At 38.4% G+C, this 21,858-nt stretch overlaps 1 protein-coding gene across 9 annotated transcripts in view; it reads left to right on the top strand.

The window, feature by feature from the left end:
- The window catches only part of LMNTD1 (lamin tail domain containing 1), a 475,302-nt gene that overhangs the window by 322,901 nt on the left and 130,543 nt on the right, over positions 1 to 21,858 (top strand). For all 9 annotated transcript variants that reach the window (XM_079139428.1, XM_079139427.1, XM_079139422.1 and 6 more), the window contains one exon: positions 14,035 to 14,134. The gene's annotated coding sequence lies outside the window, so the exon portion shown is untranslated. The remainder of the gene's footprint in view (positions 1 to 14,034; positions 14,135 to 21,858) is intronic.

Raw genomic sequence — 21,858 nt, 5'->3', positions numbered from 1 at the left:
TGCCCCTGTTGGCAAAGCCTGGCATACATAGATCCAGTTGCAAAGGTAGAAATGTCTGTTCCTGAGACTCCCGTTGCTCCTGTCTTTGGCCGTCCTTAGCAGGGGGATAGACCACGTTGTCCCACCTTTTACTGATTAGTGTTTGAACTTGAGCAGTTTACTTTCACTAATACCCTCTGCTCCACTTAGTGCAGCTCTGCCCATGAACTTCATGCATTCAGTCCTCCGTGAGGACTCAGGATGGTAGTATTCGTCAGGTTTTCCACCAGAACTTAGGGACTAGTGTGCGAGTTCACTGACTGCATTAGCTCTTTTAAATTTTAATTCCCAGTTGCTTTGAACACATTGCCCCTTCTAATAGAGTAAATTTCACCTCCACTTGATACATTTTCCTGAGTTTCATCTCATTACAGTGAAAAACCCATCTGTGTTTATTTTTTTCTTCATTATTATCTTCTCAGATGACTCATCGTTTTTATCACAAGTTGTAAATGACATCCCTGGGAGTTAGGACTTCAGAAAGAAGAAGGTAATAGCAAAAAAAAAAAAAAAAAAATTTTAAAGTCCTCAAGTGAAATAAATTAATGGTTCACAAGATTTCAAAGCCGTGCTTGTCCAAGATAAAGTTTTCTCTAGTGAGAAATAAAGGCAATGTCAAGAACTATGAGAGGCAACAAGGTATCATGGTTAACGAAGAAGGTTCTGTGTTCAAGGAATTACTGAACCTCTTTGCACCCCAGTTTTCTCATCTACAGAACAGCAGTAATAATGATAGCTGTCCCATAGGAAGTTATGGTATCCAATCAGTTATTAGTAAGAATTTAGGATAGTAAGTGCCTAATAAATACCAAATATCATTTTGGGGCAACTTAAGGATACAAAGTGCTGACCTATATTCAGAGATGGCATTGTTCCTATTTAAAAAAAATATATATTTTTATTTTTATTTTTACAGACTGCATTTTGATTCATTATACACAAATGGGCTACAACTCTTCTATGGTTGTACACCATGTAGATTCACACCATTCATATAATCATACGTGTACATAGGGTACTAATGTCTGTCTCAGTCTACTATCTTTCTTTCCCCCACCCCCCACCCCATTTTCCTCTACACCATCCAGAGTTCCTCCATTCTTCTCTTGCCTCCCCACCACCACCCAACCCCCTGGTTATGTATCATCATCCACTTATCAGAGAAAACATCAGCCTTTGTTTTTGGGGGGCTTGACTTATTTCACTTATCATGATATTCTTCAACTCCATCCATTTACCAGCAAATGCCATATTTTCTTTTCTTCTTTATGGCTGAAGAAAATGCTTTCTGGATGAATTAAATCTAAAGATCTTAGAACAACACTACAAAACACTACTATATAAAGAAATGAACTAAAGCCAAACAAGAGTGTTCTTAGGGCTTTCGAGCTTATAAGGTGTGACTTTAAGGAAAGATACACTGGTTTGTGCCATTCTCCAGACCATGAGCCCATGCTGGAAGCAGCCTGATAAGCCAGAAAGACTCAGACTTGGCTCCTGTCCTGGTAAGGATGGGAGAACTTTCTACATATTTCTCTCATCTGATCCTCATGACCCTAGAAAAGGGTATGATTACTACCACCCCCATTTTCAAGAGAAAATGGAAGGCTCATAGAAGGAAATGACATTCTTTGCATCACACAGCAGACAACAATGTAGGTTCTTTCCCTTTGACTGAGTGATACACTCCACGTAGGCCTAGTCCTTTTCCCCGGGTTCCTATCTCTGCTCTCATAAGGAAGGCCTGTGGGAAAGGCTGGTAATAAATGTGCATAAAGGTTTACTTTTCTAGAACACATCTAGACCATGAAACAAGACGAGGGATTTGGGGTTTTTACCCAAACAGAACACTTGGCTCAGGAATTTAACAGTCATGCCTCTAACCCTCTCATCTGCTCCTCTGTTGACTGAGTGGAGCAGAAGAGAACCATACCTTTATTGCCTGTGGCCTCTCCTTCCCACCTTTTTATGACCTTTTACCCACTTATCCCCCAAGGGGAGGCTTTACTATTACTCTTATTATTAAGAATATGTTGCTCTTACTATATTTTCTCCCATTACTTTTGAAGCAGTCTGCTGAGGCATCATTTGATAATAGTTTAAAATGACCAAAGTGTTAGGTCTCAAAGGAAAAGACCTGTGAAATGATAGGCAATAGGGTCCAAGATTTTATGTATACACCACTCAATTCAGCACACATTATTCTGCTTTTAATTTTACCCCTGTTCTTTTAATCTCATGTGAAGCAATAGCCACAGGCATGAGATCATCACTGTAAACTTTTGATGTTGTATTGCAGGTGCCTTTTATACCTGATCTTATAAAACCTTACAATATTTTTAACAGGTGACTACCTGCTATACAAAACCAGACATGAAATCCACAAGGTATTAATAACTTTATCCCTCTAAAGGCATCCACGATCAAGTGCATTTGGGAAATAGACAGTGTACTTGATTCCTTTGCAAATAATCAGTTTTGAGTAAAAGGAGGGTGCCCAGTTGTCCAGGCTCACTGGGATTCATTCAGTTTTAGCAATGAAAGTCCTGCAAACTGAGATGATTTATCACCCCAGGAAAATAAGTTGATCTCTCTTATTGGTCTTAGCAATTTAAGACTCTGAGAAGTCCTGCTGAATACAAAAAAAATAAATAAATAAATAAATAAAAAATAAAAAAATAACCAATCCTTTTTCTTTGGCTTAATCTAGCATTTGAGCTTTGCTCATTCCTGCTTTAAGCATGTAAAACCCAGGCTGTAGAATGGAGATGAGGGCATTGTGGTCCCTGTGGTCAGAACAATGAGACCACAATTCTGGACTTGGATAGAAGGCATACCCACTCTTGGAACCAGGGTCACTGAGACAGAAAGATCTTCTTAAACCTAGAAAGCAGTGGTAATGACTATCTTAGGAACAGAAGGTGTCCCAGAGAGAACAGAAAAGGCTCTTTTAAAGGTTCTCTGTTCCTAAGACAGAGGAGTTTCTTTAAAAGGGTTCTTATTTAGCTGGAAGTACTGAGCAGCTATGGTATGCTAAGTTGACAGGTAAAATCTGCAATTAAAAAGAGAATCATCAGGTTATAATTTTAGGTATTGTATAATGAGCCCTTTTCTGTTTTGTAGATTGAGATGAATGACAGAGATGGACTAATTTTCCTGGGATGACAAATCCTATCAGATTGCAGGACTTTCGTGCTAAAATTGGATGTGTCCTGGACAAACCCAAAAAGTTGATCTTAGTACATTTGTTAAAAGTTGCTTATTTGCAAAACTTTTTACTAATATTCAGATACCACATCCATGGGATCCTAACACAATTTTAAAGTAAATTTGATACATTAAGGGAAGTTCATAACACAGGTAATTGATGGCACAGTTCTGATGTAGAGTGAAGCATTCTTGCATATTACATTAATGGAATGGTTTTGGAGCTATTAGGGATTTAAAATTTTTAGTCTTAGTAAGTTAGAGCAGTGGGCTGTGTAATTGATCTCATATGAGCCCTTTAGTGATGTTGCCTTGGCCCAAGGAGATCTAAGCCAATTCTAGGTCAGATAAGACAGACCCACCTTGGAAGCAGAAAGCACCAACAATCTAGGTTGTATCTGCCTTCTGAAGTGATAAGCCACACAGTCCATCATGTAAGTTTGGAAAGATTGAGAGCCTGCATTTTGCTGGCCTGTGTAAGGATAGTAAAGGCTATGGCGTCAAACTGGAACGCAGGGCCAAGTTTTAGTTCTTAATATAGAACTAACAAAAGAAATACAGGGCCAGATCTCAAAGGCTAGGCATGTGTAAGAGGCCCATTGTCAGAACACGACATCAGAGGAGTGAGAAGAAGGGTGTGACCAGCACACTGGGGCCTTGAACCTTGATGCAGTACAGGCAGCAAGGTGTTTACCAAAATCACACAAGTCAGTGGATCACCTTACACATATTTAGTACTAACTTTTCCTAACAGCAAAGAGATCAAGTACCCAGACCCTTTAAATATTAATACCCTGTCTGGAAGGGTAAGACCTTATGTATAACTGGGAAGATGATCAAAAGCAGTTGGGAAAGACATGGAAAGAAGAAATAGGGTACACTAATTGCCAGGCACAGCAACAGCTCATTCAGTTCCTGAAAACCTTGGGATTTCTGAGAATGGATGAACAGAGACCAACCCTGAAATCACAGGTGTCTTCTTCCCACTCAGTTTTGTGTGCTGTAAGTAAGGAGTACCCATAAAATGTACTGTCACACATCCCCTTCAGCTGTCCATCAAAGCTCTACCAGAGAACAGATGCTTGGTGAAGGTGGGATTTCTCACAGTGATTGTAGAATTTGGGCACAGAGTTCCAAGTAACTTGACAGGATGAGGGCAAATGTCAAGTGGTTGGCTCATCCCTGAAGAAAGAGAAAATCAGGAGATTTGGCAAAGCTGTCATACTACTCCTTGTCAAGTAGGACCTCTTTTACAAAGGGTACAGCAGTCTGTTTATCTTCCAGTTAGCAAAAAGGAAGATCTATCTGCTTTTGGAAATTTCAGTCTTGATGCTTATAGTCCTGCATGTTTTCTAAGCCGACATAAAAATGTCCAATTTGAAGTGTGATACTAAAACTATGCCACCACACTCTGAAACTTTGCAAGATAAAAGTCCTTGTAAAGTCCCTGTTGAAATATCATATTTAATTTTTAAAAAACAGGGCATCTTACAGAGTGTTTCAAATGACTGGAGAGGAAATGGAGAGATTAATCACTTTATAAGCACCCATTAATGTGCCTTGTGTCTTATCAGACAATCAATTTTTAAAAAGTAATAAAAATTTCTGGAACTTACATTGCTAAGCTTCATCCAGTGACTGTTTATTATTCCTTGACTTAACTACTTGCTGATTTATATCCTTAAAACAAAGTGCTTGCAAATGTTTCTTTTGAGAATCAAGTTTCAGATTTAATATTCTGTACTCAGTTCTTTGAAAGGGAAGATCTAGAAACAAAGAAATGATATAACTTTCTAGAAATGACTGTGAGGATTAAGTTCTAAGTGTGATTTCTTTGGTCTCAACTTCTTACAGATCTTCTCTCACCCCCAGCTTACCCTGTTATTTAAGGAGTCCTGCCTGAGGTTACTTTGTGCTGCTCTTTTAACATGGATAGTCCCAGGACTTTCCTCTCTCTTTGGCTCTCTTCATTTACTTTCTGTGGACCCTCTCCTTGACAGCCATTACTTCAACTGACATCTCTAAGCTGAGGACACTGAACCTGTAGCTCTACCTCAATAATATGTTTGGATGTGTCTTCTAAAAGTTCTCCTATTGGACTTAATCCTTACATTCATGTTAATGGTTTGGGGAGGTGGGGCCCTTGTGGGTAACTGGGATTAGATGAGGTCATGAGGGTGAGACTCCCACAGAGGCATTAGTGGCTTTATAGGAAGAAGACAAGAGACCTAAGCCAGCATGCTTACTCTATTTCACCATCTGCTGCCATCCATCATGTTACAATGCAGCCAGAGGCCCTCACCAGATGCTGAGCAGATGCTGGGGCCTTGCTCTTGTACTTCTTGTCCTTTCAAGTTTCCAGATCTGTGAGCTCAATCAACCCAGTCTTGAGTATGGTTTTAGAGCAACAGAAAATGACCAGGATACCACATTCTGTCTCTAAAACTCTCAGTTACCTTCTTGACACCTCTAAAGAGCTTCATAGGCACCTCACACAAATGGTGAACTGGTCATTATCTGTTCCCTTTTCATCCTTGATTTCAGAATATGATACCACTGGTTGTTGGCTGGCCAAGTCAGCTGTGTGTGAACTGTACTTTACTTGCTTGTACAATTACTGTCTACAAGTATTTCTCACAGTCACAGTGAGAAGAGGTCCTGACACATAACTTCTGCCAGCTTAGGCCCCAGGCCCTCCTCATGGTTGGTAATGCTACTAATGCTCAGGTGTTCTTGTATTGCTAAAGCACCCTCAGGATCATGGAATCCTAGAGAAGGACCATAGCGAGCTCCCCAGTCCTCTTTTCTTCTTATCCAGATGAGTTTATGATGCTGAGCCAAGAAGCTTCTATGGACAGCTCCAAACTACACTCAGGATCATTCCAATCTTAACTACAAATGTATTTCTTCCTTATGCTGGTCATTTTGAATTCTTCCAGAACTGCTTCAGACTGTTACTTTTTCACACACATCTGGAATACTTGAGCCCTGTTGGGACATCCAAGGCTGGGAAGTCAATCATCTATACAGACAAATGATGTGTGCACATTGAGGTTCTAGAAAGCTCCTGAATGTTTTTGTTTACCAAGTGTGGGTTCTAATTTCAGGGGTTGTTTACCTGTCAAATAACTGCTGTCCAGATATGTGACTTCATTTTGAGGTGTGCTCTGGTATGTGCAAAGGAAAGTCAGAAAGAGGTTCCCTTTCGCCAGGTGCAGTGGCACACACAATCCCAGCGGCTCAGGAGGCTGAGGCAGAAGGCTCACTAGTTCAAAGCCAGCCTCAGCAACTTAGAGAGACCCTAAGCAACTCAGCGAGACCCTATCTATAAATAAAATATAAAAAAATGGCTGGGGATGTGGTTCAGTGATTAAGTACCCCTGAGTTCAATCCCCAGTACCAGAAAAAGAAAGAGGTTCCCTTTCCAGGATACTGGGAAGTAAATCTCTTTGCTAAACGAACATGCTGTTTGAGATGTGATTCTTTCATGGCCTCTGCCCACTGGAAGAGAGGATTATGAACACTTAATTTGTGTGATATAGTCTATGAAGCAGTAATATATTATCTCTGAGTCTCTGCTGAACAAGAGCTGAGTTACCTACTGAATGAAAATGTGAAATATATCTACTGTATGTATTGTGTAGAGGTCTCACTCGAAGTCATTGCTGAATTTCAACCAGTTTCCCAGGGATTTGTTTTCTTTTGTGACTACCCTGAGCATTATGCCACTATCATGAAACAATGGGTCTGAGCATCTCATCTGGCATTTTTCTGTGGAAGTTAAATTAAATTTTGTAGAAATTTATGGCTCATTTCAGACAGTCTGCCCTTTTGGAGGAACTAGTATGTATCGTCTTCAGTGGCTCGGGTATTTCACAGCTATATATAAAAATATTTGACTTAGGGTATTTTCTAATTAAATAAATGAAACAACTGACTAAATAGCTGAGTAGAATTTGACTTTCCTCTGACAACCTCACTTGAATCACAGTACGTTCAGAGATGATTTTTTTTTTTTTTTTTTACTTTGTATCAAGTTTTGGAAGCAATATCATTTTTCTTCCATTTTTCTCCCATTCTATGACTTCTCTGTCCTATCTCAGAAATCTCTCTTCTTTTTGAAATCCACAACACCTGATTATATGACACCATCTGCCCCTGTCTCAACTCTACCTCTGTTGGTCATTCTCCGTATGTTTCTGAGGAGCCAGGAGAAGGCTTGCATGCCCAAAGAATAGAGATCAGGAGCAGGGTGTTCCAGGTGAGTCTGGAGTTGTTGCAGGGGCCAGAAGCTAGTGGTCCAGGATGAGAATTTCCATCTTTATCCTAAATGCAATCAGAAACTTTCAAGGGCCTTCCAAGACTGAAATTATAACTGAAGTGATTTTTTTTTAGAGAAAACACTCCAACTGCAGTACAAAGAAAAAAATGGAGTGGAGCAGGAACAAATATGGAGAAATTGTTAGAGGCCAAGTCAGTAGTCAGGGCAAAAGGACGATGGCGGCTTTCACAAAGATGGTGACAGCAAAGGTGGGTGTAGTGTCAGGAGAACTGACTGGAACTTAGAGATTGTTTAGATGAAGGTTCACAGAATTCAGAGATGAATCTAGGGTGACTCTAAGGTGTTAGCACAGAAGGCAGGTGATGTAGTTGCCCATGACAGTCAACACAAGGAGAAGAGTGGGCTTTTGTGGGATGAGACCTGTCTTAGCTTTCTTCACCCTATTGGCTCTTACCTGCCAGGCAAGTTCGAACTGCTGTGTTATCCCCAGACAGTTAAATATTGCAGAGGAAGATAATGTAGTAACTGGCTCTACTTGTAACACATACATACCTGGTTATAACTTCCAGGTAATTGGAATTTATAAAAAAGTGATGGGCTGTCACTATGTTGCCCAGGTTGGCCCCAAACTACTGAGCTCAAGTGATCCCCCTGCCTCAGGCTCTCAAGTAGGTGGGACTTAATGTGTGTGCCACTGTGCCTGGATTACTTGGGAAAATTTTTTACCAATTTCAAATTCAATTCGATTCTATTTCTTATATTGATTCTATTTCTTATATTATTTAAAATATTTTCACTCTTTCCATACTTCCAGTCCTATCTTTCTGCTTCAGGTTTAGTCAATTATCTCGTCTCCTAATTTACTGAAAAAATATAGAAGTCAAATAATGCAATTTTTTTTCTCACATTCTCTTATCTCCACTTCAAAACTTTTCTGAATCTTCAATTGTTCTCTTTTCTGTCTCAATGGGGAAAATACATCAGTCCCTTTCTGTGCTGTCTTTTCCACTTGCATTCCTACTATTATTCCATTCCAGGTTTTCTGTTACATTATTTCATAGACTTCCCTAATCTCTTACCTCATGTTAAGGAAAATAGGGTTTGTTTGTTAGTTTGTGGATCCAGTAATTATATACTCAATGGTGAAAATTTGGAAGATAAACAAAGATAAAAACAAAAATCACCTACAACTTCATATTAGAGAGAAAACCATTTTTAATTTTTAATTAAAAACATCTTCTTCCACTGGTTCTCTTCCCTTAGACTGAAAACATGTTTGGGTCTCCTTTGTTCTAAAGAAGACTCCCTTCAACCTTGCTTCCCTTTCAAATGACTTTGGATCTCTCTTATGGACACCAACCATTCTGAGCATTAGCTGGAGAGCTTTCAGAAGCTCCTGAGGTGAAAAATGCTGCCCCAAGCTTGGGAGGCTGAGCCAGTCAAGGAGAAAAACAGGCAAAACTCACCTCATCATCTATACCTGTACCTATATTTCCTAGATATTCTGCCTCAGTAGCCCAGCTGGTTCCTTTGGGATCTTGGATTTTGCTTCACATGTGATTCTTGCCTTTTCCAATCTGCTGTGTCTTTTCTCCTTTCTACCCATTTCCATCCATTCTTGTGACTTTACTTAACATTTCTACATGGATGACTTTAAGTTGATTTTGCTAACCAAGACCTCTCATTGGAAGCCAGAATAACATTTCCATCTGCCTTCTGGACATCCTAACATAGGTATCACATCAGGAAACTCAACACAACCCAAATTAACTTTACTGTATTTTTTTGTCAAACCTATTACTTCTCTTGTGCTTCCTACTTCAGTTAGTGAGGTCATCTTCTAAAAAGATGAAGAAAATAAGGTAGAAAATAAGGAGTCATTTTTGCCACTTCACAGTTCTTAATTGAACACCAAATGCCACTGATTTAGTATCATATTAATTACTCGTGTTATGCACATTGCTAAGTACATAAGACCCATCTTCCCAATGAATCTTTTAACTACATCTGCGTTATTCTATTTTACAAATATGAAAAAAGAAACCTTCACAGCTAAGCAATTGAGGTCAGCATTTGAACTCAAGTCTGTTTATTTCCAAAGCTAGTGTCTCTATATTTTTTCAGTTTCTCCTCTCCTCTCTTTCCCACTGCTGCCATAGCTCAGGTCATTATAGAGGAAGCTCTGCTAGTCAGTTCCCAGTTACTCAAATCACCTCATTAGCTACACTGTCCAGTTCTCTTTCACACTAATCACTAGGGCGAGTGATAGGATGGGCTTTTCTGGTTGCATCAATTTAGTTGACGTTTACCAAGAAACATTTGTATTTTGTTTTTGAATCAGTCTGTGCAGTTGTGCTTTTTATCATTATAATACTTAATTAAATATTACATAAACCACTGAATGTGAGTGTGAAAGAGCTATTCCTGTGAAAATTAAGTTAAATACCTTTGGGAAAACTCCAAGAAAATAAGTTTCTGAAACTATTGTGATCTAAATAAGCAATGTGGAAGATGAACCAAAAATGGGGAAAAATTGTAAAAGATGTCTTAGAGATTTGCATTCTACCTTTTGTTTCAATTTAAAGAAACAGAAACACAGGCATAACTTACACAAGAAAAATAGTACAAAACCCCAGTTATTAGTCTTATACTCAAAAAAAGAGACTTGGATTCTTATCATACAGTCAGGGTTTGCATGTACTGTGTATGTATATCTTAAGTTAAAATATAATACCTAAGATAAATGCTTACATTTTTAATCCCTGATTTAGCAACCTTTAAAAATGACTGGCCAAATTTCAGTTTCTGATTTCACTGAATGAGAGACCATCCACCTTCCTTCCCATTATCTTCCAGACAGAAGCAGCCCCTATCATCTGGTCCCCTAGTCTTCTGCCATCATTCCTCCACTCAGTTAACAAATCTTTCAGAGCCAACTGTCCAGACATTGCCAGCCTCATTACCTTAAAACTCAGATCTATACCTATCACTCCTCTGTTCACAAAAACTCAATTACTCCTACTGTGTACAGAACAAAACTGAAAGTACTTAGGATGTTAAAGTCCTGCCACCATTGGACTCCCACCTGCGATTTTACCCTCAGCTCTATATTCACTACAAGTACCTAATAATCGCTAAGCTTCTGTCCTCCACAAGTCGGGTGTTACCCAAACATACGGTGTGGTAAACTCTATATTTGTATGTCTCAAAAGTTTATGTATTATTGAAATAGTCATTTATGGTTTGAAATGTATTGCACACAGAAATTCTATCTTACAGAAAATGCTGAAAGCACTTGAATAAATTTAACTGAATAAATTCCAAGTAGAAATGTCAAGAATATTGCACAATACATAGTCTGGAGTCAGGGTGAGGGAGAGCTGATTTGGATTTTCTCTATACTTAAGATAACTTAGTAAAGGAGTAAAAGTCTGCAGAGATATGAACCTGACTGCCCTCATCCAGTTATTCACTCAGGAAGAGTAGACAGCACTAAGTTCCTGGGTGACTGATATCAGTGGATTGCTGTGTGGCTGCCCTTAGTCTTCTGTTGGTCTCATTCCCATTCTTTCCCTGGAAGGTCTTAACACCTGTTAATTGCTTTAGCTTCCACTACTGCATGGGATTTTTCATATGTCCTTGTAAGCCAGAGTGCTTCTGTTTGCCTCATTCTCTGTTTATTTGCTTTTATGAATTTTCACTTGGCCAAACACCATCTGACATATGGGTTTAAAATTGAACTTCCCCAGCAAACTCACTTTCCTCTGCCTTCTGTCTGTGGGACTGCCATCTCCAAAGTATTAGAATTATTCACAACTCTTCAGGGTCTATCTCACTCATCTTTAGCTCACCACTAATTGCCAATTATTTCTTCCTATAGATTGAATATTTAAAGGCTTTGAAAACTAAAAGAATTTTCCCTGCTATGTGAAACTTCTGGAAATATTTGTCTATATCCACTGTGTTCACTATGCCTTCTCTTTGCTTCTCAACAAAGTCATATGGTTTCTGTCTCCCCAATTTTATTGAAGCTACTCTCCTCAAGGCTGCCAATTACTTTCTTAATGCTAAATTTAATAGAACTGTCTCACTTTTCAACCTAACTTCTGGAGATGTTTATCTTTATACCTGTCCTACTTAAATTAATTCTCCCCTCATCTTCTGTGACCCCACTTTACCACTCAGTCTCCTCCATCACACTATTTTTTATTAGCTCCTTTTTGCTGATCTTTAAAAAAAATGGCTCTGTTTTTCGAAGCTCTGAGTCTTCTTGTCTGCTCCCTCCACACACTGCTCTGAGTGATCCTGTCACTTCCTCTGGCTTTCATCACCAGCTCCACATCAATGACCCATGTCTGCAGCTCTGTCTTCCACCTGAGTTCTCAAGAGGCTCACATCCAACTGCCTCTGCACATCTCCTCGAGGATATTGCATTGACTCACAGACTTCAAACTTCCTGAAACTGAATTCACAAAAATGCTTCTCTCCCTCCTTTCCCTATTTTAGTGAATGATACTATCCAGTATTCGTTTGTTCAAGCCTGAAATAGACATCAGTCTCTAGTCCTCTTTCTTCTCTTCCAATCAATACCAAAACTCTTTCAAACCAACTTGTGAAGTATTTCTTAAATTGCCCACTTTCTCCATCCTTCCTGCATTACTATGGTTGAACCCATAATAATATCTCCCATAGATTCCTGCAACAATGTCTGCATGGGCTCCCTGTTCCGCGCTGGCCCCTCTCCAATCTGTTTTCCAGGTTGCAGGAAATTACTTCTTTTTAAACATGCAAATTTAATCACATCTCTTCCCAACTTTCTGCTAATGTCCTCTCTCAGCATGAATTCTAATCTCTTTCACATGTTTCTGGGGCCCTTTGTGATCAGCAGACAGCCCCTTTTTGCCACTTTGGCACTCTACGGTTCTTTGCAAATTGCCATATTGCTCCAACTCTCCACCTGTGCGCTGTGGTCCCTGCACAAATCTGTTCCTCTCTGCTTACCGTATCTGCAGCCTCCCCCTGAGAATTATTCATTCAGCATACTTTTGGAACACTTAAATGCGCCAGCATTGTTCCAGTTCCTCAAGCGATAGCAGGAAGCAAGGCTGGCCCACCAATGAACGCTTGAGGCTCAGGGTCTGCTGGTAGACAGACAAGCATACTTAGGCCATTGCAGACCTTCATGATGAGGAGACACAGCTCCAAGAGCCCAATGACAGTACCTTACTCAGGTGGCCAGCAGAAGGCTTCCTGAGGTCAGTGTCATTTGGTGGTAGACCTGAGACAAAGGTAGAAAGTAAGTAGCCAGTTCAGAAGGTAAATCATTCTTATCACTTCCATGTTTTCACTTCCCTTCTCACTCTTTGTAACTCTTATCCTCATGTTCCACTGTTGCCCTTCTTTAATTAACTTCTTTGGTTGATTCTTATTGTTTTCCTTCCTGGAAGTTAGTTATTTTTTCCTTCACTGGCAGCAACTCTTTTCATAAAAGCTCTCCCAGACCTGCAGCAAACCTACCAGTTCCCTTTCTTTAAATCTCTCCTTAAGGTGAAAATGAAGAGACCTCCATCTCAGATAACAGCCACATCATCTTCCATTTTTTGGACAAAGTTGTCAAATAGTTTATAGTTAACTAGGGCTGTGCCAGAATGTTTCTTTTTTATTCTTCTGCTCAGCACATTTTCAGTTGTCCATTTGTCTTTTTATATTTTTAAATAGTCCACAAGGTATTGTCCAAAACCTCTATCTAAGGGATGTACAAGCCATGATATCCTTTCATCGTGTAGAGCAATACAACACAGGTCAAATTTAAGAAGTCTTCCATCATGGCTTTAAGATCCCTGTCAAACATCAAGCTCACTGGAATAGTATGGTGGTAAGCATGCTGGGCTTTGTTGAGTTTCAGTCTGAGCCATAACAATATCTCTTATATACAGTAAAAATTAATAATTAATCCTACCTCACAAATCTCTCACTTTTCTACTTTTAAAGAGACACGTGTTAAAAATTTGGTATTCAGGAGTCTGATGCTGGAGTATGATAAGTTTGTAGCCAGCCTGGGCAACTTAGTGAAATCTTGTCTCAAAAACCAAAAAAAGTTGGCAGGAGCCTGGGGATATATCTCAGGGGTAGAGTACTCCTGAGTATTCCTGAGTTCAGTCACCAGTAACAAACAAACAAAAATATTTGGTTCATTAAGGATTTGTTATTTTATATAGCTCTCCCACTTTAAGAAGTAGTCCCCATTTTAAATGGTTTTAATAAATGAGAAATAGCTAACATCCTCCCCAGGGCAAAGAAGAATGTGGTCTTAACCGTTATTGGACAGTGGCTGCGGATGGCTCTTCCTCACATGGGGAGGGTCATTATATTCCTTAATCACTACAACCTAAATATTGGACTGCAGTGCTGGTGCTTATGTAGGGAAGGGAGCTAATTACTTCATTTCATTCTTTTGTTGGAACATTTTACTACACTTGCAAATAATCTTCTCTTTCCTTTAACAGTCCCTCTTTGAAGAGATCAAAAATAGCACATTCATCAAAAGCACTGCAGTCAGAGCCCAGAGGAGAGGACACAAGGCTGGGACCAGGGGCCAAGCTAGAGGTCAGTGTTCACAGCTACTGGGTAATGGGCCTCCCAGTCAGTCCAAAGGGAGCTTTTAACTAAGGCAGATGGAGACTTCCATTTAATTCCTTGTATGTAAAAAAATAATAATACGTAATTATTTCTCCTGTAATGGCAGTCATGTTTCTGTAACAATGGCTGAATTCAGGGCATTGTGAATCATCATTGCAAGTTCTTTGGGGGAGTTTATGAGCAGTCATTCCCTTGGTCTGAGGCAAAAGAAGAACCTTAGAACACAAGACTACTTTTTAAATTTGTGTTTCAGGGGGAAAGAAAGATGGCACATGAATGTTTTGATCACAAGCCCCTTTTGGATAATCCTGGACACAGGGCACAGTACATATGTGACCTGTAAAGTATAGAAACTTTATCTAGTTTTGACACCCTTTAACACAGAACTAGTTAGGAAAGACAAATCTTGGAAAGAGAAATTAATACATTTAAGATGTGGATTCTTTTATATACCGTCTGGCAAATCCTGATAATACAAAGTGGCAACTCCAAATTTCAAAAAAGTCTTATCCATTCTGAGAGAGTCTATTCGTATAGATTTTTGACACTTCTAATATGTACTTAGAAATTAAAGAGCTCCAAGAATACAAATAACCCAATCAACAAATGGGCTAAGGAAATGAACAGACACTTCACAGAAGAAGATCTACAAGCAATCAACAGATATATGAAAAAATGTTCAACATCTCTAGTAAGAAGAGAAATGCAAATCAAAACTACCCTAAGATTTCATCTCACCCCAATTAGAATGGCGATTATCAAGAACACAAGCAACAATAGGTGTTGGGGAGGATGTGGGGAGAAAGGTACACTCATACATTGCTGGTGGGGTTGTAAATTAGCGCAGCCACTCTGGAAAGCAGTGTGGAGATTCCTTAGAAAACTTGGAAGGGAACCATCATTTGACCCAGCTATCCCACTCCTCGGCCTATATCCAAAGGACTTAAAATCAGCATACAACAGAGATGCAGCCACATCAATGTTCATAGCTGCTCAATTCACAATAGCCAGATTGTGGAACCAACTTAGATGCCCCTCAATTGATGAATGGATAAAGAAACTGTGATATATTTTATACACACACACACACACACACACACACACACACACACAATGGAATATTACTCAGCCATAAAGAATGATAAAATTATGGCATTTGCAGGCGAATGGATCAAATTGGAGAATATCATGCTAAGCGAGATAAGCCAATCTCAAAAAACCAAAGGACGAATGATCTCACTGATAAGTGGATGATGACACATAATGGGGTGTGGGAGGGGGCAAGAATGGAGGAAGGAAGGACTGTATAGAGGGAAAAGAGGGGTGGGATGGGTGGGGAGAAGGGAAAAAAATAACAGAATGAGTCAAAAACTATTACCCTATGTAAATGTATGATTACACAAATGGTAGGCCTCTACTCCATGTCCCAACAGAGAAACAAGATGTATCCCATTTGTTTACAATAAAAATAAATTTAAAAAAAAAATTAAAGAGCAGAACTGCCAAGTATAGGATCTGATCAAGGAGTGGGGTTGAGTAGGACTAAACTCTGGCTGGTGCCTGGACACTGACTGAATGTCCCACTCCCTGACTTCCTCAAATTCATGTATATGGACTAATGGGACCACTATTCAAGAGACTAAGAGAAAACTCAACATAGATTCTAAATATCCAATGATAAGCTACTGGCTGAAAAATATACATAGAATCGTTAAAACAAGGGTATACATGTATATGACTAGATGAAAAAGCAGGTTAGAATACAGAAAATCATATCTAAAACCATTTTGTAAAAGATGTATTACCTAAAAATAGAAATATATACATGCAAGTATATGTATTTTCTCTGTGTGTGTGTGTGTGTGTGTGTGTGTGTGTGTGTGTGTGTAATGTACAGTTTCTGTCTCTGCCTATCTTTCAAGGGAAAAATATTGGAGAATACACACCAAAATGTTGATTGTAAGTTATCTGTTGGATTAGTTTTGGAGTAACTTGACTTTTTGCTTCTTCTGACTAAAGTATACTGACTTCATTTTGTTTGTGTCTGTATGTGTGTGTGTGTGTGTGTGTGAGAGAGAGAGACAGAGAGAGAGAGAGAGAGAGAGAGAGAGAGAGAGAGAGAGAGAGAGAATGAGAATGAATTATGTTATTATGTTCATGTGGTAAAAAGTTAAAAACCTTACATAGTGGATTCAGGGTTAAATAATAACAATTAACAATTGTTGCTTTTAAAAGAGAGATATTGCAAACTACCAACCAGAGTTAGATTTTAAAATCATTTTGACAAGTTGTAAAGTCTAAATAATCCAAGAACAAAGTATTCTTACTGTTTGACTTGGCTAATTTTCCAACTGGAATAACGGTAACATATGACAATATTTTCACAAGCCACAAATAGGTGTTAAAGTGAATCATCAAAATGGAAAGGTAATTCTAAAGTAATCCACTTCTGATATTGATTACACTTAGTGATCCCATTCAAAAGAGTAGTACTATATTTCCCTTACTCTAAATGATTTGTTACTGTACTGTTCAAGGAGATAAAATATGTAAAGGTATTATGCACTTGGGACTCTGCTGTAATTTTATAAGGAAAATTAGGGAAAGGGGTGGGTGTTTATATGTGGCTTCTGATCCACTTAATCCTGAATACAAGAGGCCTAGACGAATATTTATCAATCACACATTGGCTATATCACGCATTGTGTTCATATATTTAACATTCACACCAATCCTGGAAGGCAGATAGTTACTATTTAAGAGACTAAAGCTCAGAGAGATTTTCTAACTTCTCTATGGTCACAAACCTAGGTAGGTGGCAATACCACGATTCAAAATCAAGCCTTTGTTTATAATTAGGTCATAGTTACAGCATTCCATGATGGAATATTTTATTATTTTTCAAAATTGTCCAATCTCCCTTTCTCTGCAAGATAAGATCATGCACCCCGCATCATTGGCTTTGGGCATGGCCATGCTATGAACTTTGGCCATTGGAGTCTGAGTGGACGTGGTGAACACCACGCGTGGCAGCATGGGTTTTGTCTGCTCACTTGCTCTTTCCTTTCTGCCACATAAATGTTCCAAATAGTGCATTTCTGGGACTAAGAATGTGAAGACATGTGGAGCAGAGTTGAATCTCAGCAGCTGCCAACCCAAAGCTGCTAACCTGTGAAGAAATGTGTGCTTGTTTTCTATTGCTGTATTTTAAAACACCACAAATTTGTCAGTTAATGACAACACAAACTTGTTATCTCACAGTTTCTGAAGCTCAGCTCGAGGAACAGGTTCTCTGCTCAGGAGCCTCCTGGGCCAAAATCAAGGTTTCAGCTGCAGTTCTCTCCCAGGGTTTGGTTGTAAGCACAAGTTATTTCTTGTTACAGGAAACTGCAGTCTCGTTTTCCTGTAGTTGGTTAGGGATTGTTCTCAGGTTTTTTTCAATGTGGTTCCTTCATCTTCAAGTCATCAATAGCACATTGAACTCCCCCTGGCACATCTTTGAACACCAGAAAACTCTGCCTTTGAAGGGCTGTGTGACTGAGGTGGGTCCACCCAGATGATCTCCCTATCAGAACATCAGCTGATTAGTAAACTTAATTACAGCTACAAAGTCCCTTTGCTATGTAATCAACATAATCACAGGAGTAACACCAGAGGATAGAGACCAAAGGGGCCATCTTTAAATTCTGCCTAACACAATGAAATGAATATATATGTTGTAAACTGCAGAGATTTGGAAGATTGTTTTTTACTTCAGCAAAACTGACCTATGCAACTGATTCCCAAAAAGTATGTGTCTTGTGTGTTACCAAGCACATAGGAAAGGGCACAAGTTCTAAGGTGCAGCTCAGTGAATTGTCTCAGAACACATCTGCACAACCAATCCCCCTCATTAAGCAAATTAACAAAAGTAAATAAATAGACAATATGCAGAATGTTATTAATGTCACAGCAGCCCCATCATGCCCCTTTCCAGTCATTTTTTCACTCCCAAAATAAACACTATCCTGTCTTCTAACACCATGTGTTATTTGGGCTTTCTTTTGAAATCTTTTAATGTAATCTGGCTTCCTTCCCTGAGTTTTGTTCCTGTTGCTTGAAGTTTTAGATCATTTTCTGTATACTAGTCCATTTAGATATTCTACATTTTATTTCTCTATTCTACTATTGCTGATTTGGTTACGTTCCAGATTTTAGTTATCACAAATAATGCTACCCATACTGGTGTTTGCAAAACCCCTCTTCTCCCTCCCTCTTCCACTCTTTCTTTTTGTTTTTTCCTCTGACACCCTTGTATCTTATAGCTAGCCTTCCGTCTCTCTAAAAAAGGCAGATTATTGTCAATAATTCTCTAAATTAATCTTTAAGAAACCCTCTGTTATAGATGATTTGGAAACCACTATGAAATGGATTTAGACCAAAGAAATAGGAAAATAAAGGAGGGGGATGAGAGATAGATGGGATTTTAGAACCTTGCTTTATCTCAGCTCAGTAATAGAGCTTAGGTGAGATCAGTTCATTTCAGTCATTACTCTGAGCACAGCCACGCAGCGTGGCAGCGAACAGTGAAAGGTTGGTGACACCATTGGAGGATCTGATTCAGGTTCCTCAACTTCTCTTAACTTGCTATATCACTATTTCTCTATTCATTTCCCCTCACCTGTTACAAGGGCAGCAATAATTTCCCATTGAAAAAGAGTTTCCTTTTACTCTTTGTGCAAAAACAAAGTGGTACACGCCTGTAATCCCAACAGCTCTGGAGGCTGAGGCAGGAGGATCATGAGTTCAAAGCCAGCCTCAGCAATGGTGAGGTGCTAAGCAACTCAGCAAGATCCTGTCTCTAAATAAAATACAAAATAGGGCTTGGGATATGGCTCAGTGGTGGAGTGCCCCTGAGTTTGATTTCTGGTACCCCACACCAAAAAAAAAAAAAAAAAAAAAAAAAAGATATTGAGGATCATACCTGAGGTGATGAACTGAAGCATCAAATGCTTGGGCTTGTCCATGATTCCTTCTTCTCAGTTTTGATTTTAAAAAAGAAGCTAAAACACTAAAGGATTTCCTCAGTTCATTAAGTTATTTTATATTTCAGTAACTCATTCATCTATCAAACATTCACAGGCTATGCATTCTGAGGGACATCGGGTAAGCCAAAATAAATAAGACGGTTCCAGCTCTCAAAAGTTCAGTAGTCCAGCGGGGATTACGCATGTTAACAAATATCATGACTGTGATATTTGTGATAAGGCTGATGACTACATATGATCAAAATACATTTAGAAGCACAGACAAAGATATTATTCTATTTAGAAGTTCCAAAAATGGAGAGAAAAAGTAAAAATTGACATTCTGGTTGAATATTAAAGAATAAATAGAAATTCAGGAAGTGAGCAAGTGGAGGGCAATTCCAGATGAAGGAATTAGAATATATGTGAATGTAGTGGTGAAATTTAAACATCTTGTTTAAGGAAAAGTGAGTAGTTTTTACACCTCTGGTATAAAGCATGCAGAGTGGCATGGTCACAAGGACCAACCTTATGATCTGTTGATCAAGCGAAGCTTAGGTAGTTAACCTGCTGAGGTAAGGAAAAGAGGTATCTTAGAGAGTCTGGAAGGGGATCTCCAAACACATGTTTATAAGACTGAGGTCTGGGCATAAGTGGCTCAAAGAATCTGATTGAGAATGGCTGAAGTTCATTACAAATTGTTTAGAATTGGTGGAAACATAAAAGAAGCATTAAAAAAAAAAGGCAAACAGGTGAGAATTCTTCCATACCCAATGAGGCCAGTGTTACCAAGGTATGAAAATGAGACAAAGACAGAACGCCACCAACCAAAAAAAAAAAAAAAAAAAGAAAGAAAGAAAGAAAAAAGAAAATTATAGACCAATATCGCTGATGAAAATAAATATAAGAATTTTCAACAAAATAATAACAAACCAAATCCACCAGAACATAAGAAAGATCATACACCATGAATAAATGGAATTTATCTCAGGGAGGCAAAGATGATTCAATATATAAAAATCAATAAATATAATACATCACATCAACAGAGCAAAACAAGAGCCATACAGTCATCTCAGAAAAGAGCATGTAACAAAATTCGACATCACTCAACAAATTCACTCTAGAAAGACTGTACCTCAACACAATAAAGGCTGTATGTGACAAACTCATACTCAACTTCAGACCAAATGGAGGAAAGCTGGAGGAGTTTCCTCTAAGATCTGGAACCAGACAAGGATGTTCACTTTCTCCACTTTTATTATATATAGTACCGGAAATATTAGCCTGGGTCATTTGGCAAGTAATGAAATGAAGGGCATCCAATTAGGAAAGGAAAAAGTTAAATTATCCCAGATCACAAATGCCTTGATTTAATATAGAAAAACCTAAAGACTCCACCAAAAAAACAATTAGAACTACTAAATGAGTTCAGAAAAGTTGCAGAATACAAAATCAACCTACAAAAATCAATAACATTTTTATATATAAATAAAAAACTTATCAAAAAAGAAATAAAAATCAATTTAATTCATATTAGCTACCAAAAATGCTTAGGAATAAATTTAACTAGAAAGTAAATTATCTCTACATTAAAAATTTCAGAACACTAATGAAACAATTGAAGAAAAGGACACACAAAGAGAGAAATGACATTACATATTCATGAATTGGAGGAATTAATATTGTTAAAATTTCCATACTGCCTAAAACTATTTACAGATTTAATCCAACCTCTATCAAAATACCAAAGATATCTTTCACAAAAACAGAAAAGGCATCCTAAAATTTATATGAACCACAAAGGTCCCTGAATAGCCAAAGTAATCTTGAGCAAAAAGAACAAAGCTAGAGGCATCACAATACCTGACCTAGGATGATACTAAAAGCTGTAGTAACACAAATAGCCTGTTTCTGGCATTAAAAATAAACACATAGACAAAGTATGCCAAAGGAACAAAGAACCCAGAAACAAATCCACAGCCAACAGACCTTCTACAAAGGTGCCAACAACATACATGGGAGAAAAGACAGTCTCTTCGATACATGGTGCTGGAAAACTTAATATCCAGACACAGTACAATGAAACTAGACCCCTATCTCTACCATATATATATGTAAGACTTTTGTGTGTGTATATATATACACAAAAGTCTACTCAAAGCAGATCAAAGACCAAAACATAATACATGAAACTGTGAATCTTCTGGAAGAAAACATATGGGAAACACTTCAAAACACTGGTACAGGGCAATGATTTTTTGGATAGAAGCCTAAAAGTACAGACAACAGGAAAAAATAGAGAAAAGCTAAGAATAATAGACATGTGATATTAAGAAACAATCAACAGAGTGAAGAGACAACATACAGAATGGGAGGAAATATCTCAGACTATTCGTCTGCCAAAGACTAATATCCAGAATATTTAAGGATTTCAAAAAATGGGACAGAAAAAAAAAAATCCGGTTAAAAAATGGAAAAAGGATCTGAGCAGACATTCTTCAAAACATACAAAACACCAAGAAGTATATAAAAATGCTCCCATCACTAATCATCAGGGAAATGGATTCAAAGTCATAATGAGATGTCATCTCATCCTAGTTAAAAATGACTAAAAGTTAAAAGGAAACAAAATAAATGATGGTGAGGGGAACTGGGAAAGTAGATTAGAACAGCTACTATGGA

This window comes from Sciurus vulgaris (assembly GCF_902686455.1).
Source record: "Sciurus vulgaris genome assembly, chromosome: 5".
In the NCBI taxonomy this organism is placed as follows: Eukaryota; Metazoa; Chordata; class Mammalia; order Rodentia; family Sciuridae; genus Sciurus; species Sciurus vulgaris.
The sequence above is the reverse complement of the archived record's forward strand: the minus strand, read 5'-3'. Positions and strand labels throughout refer to the sequence as shown.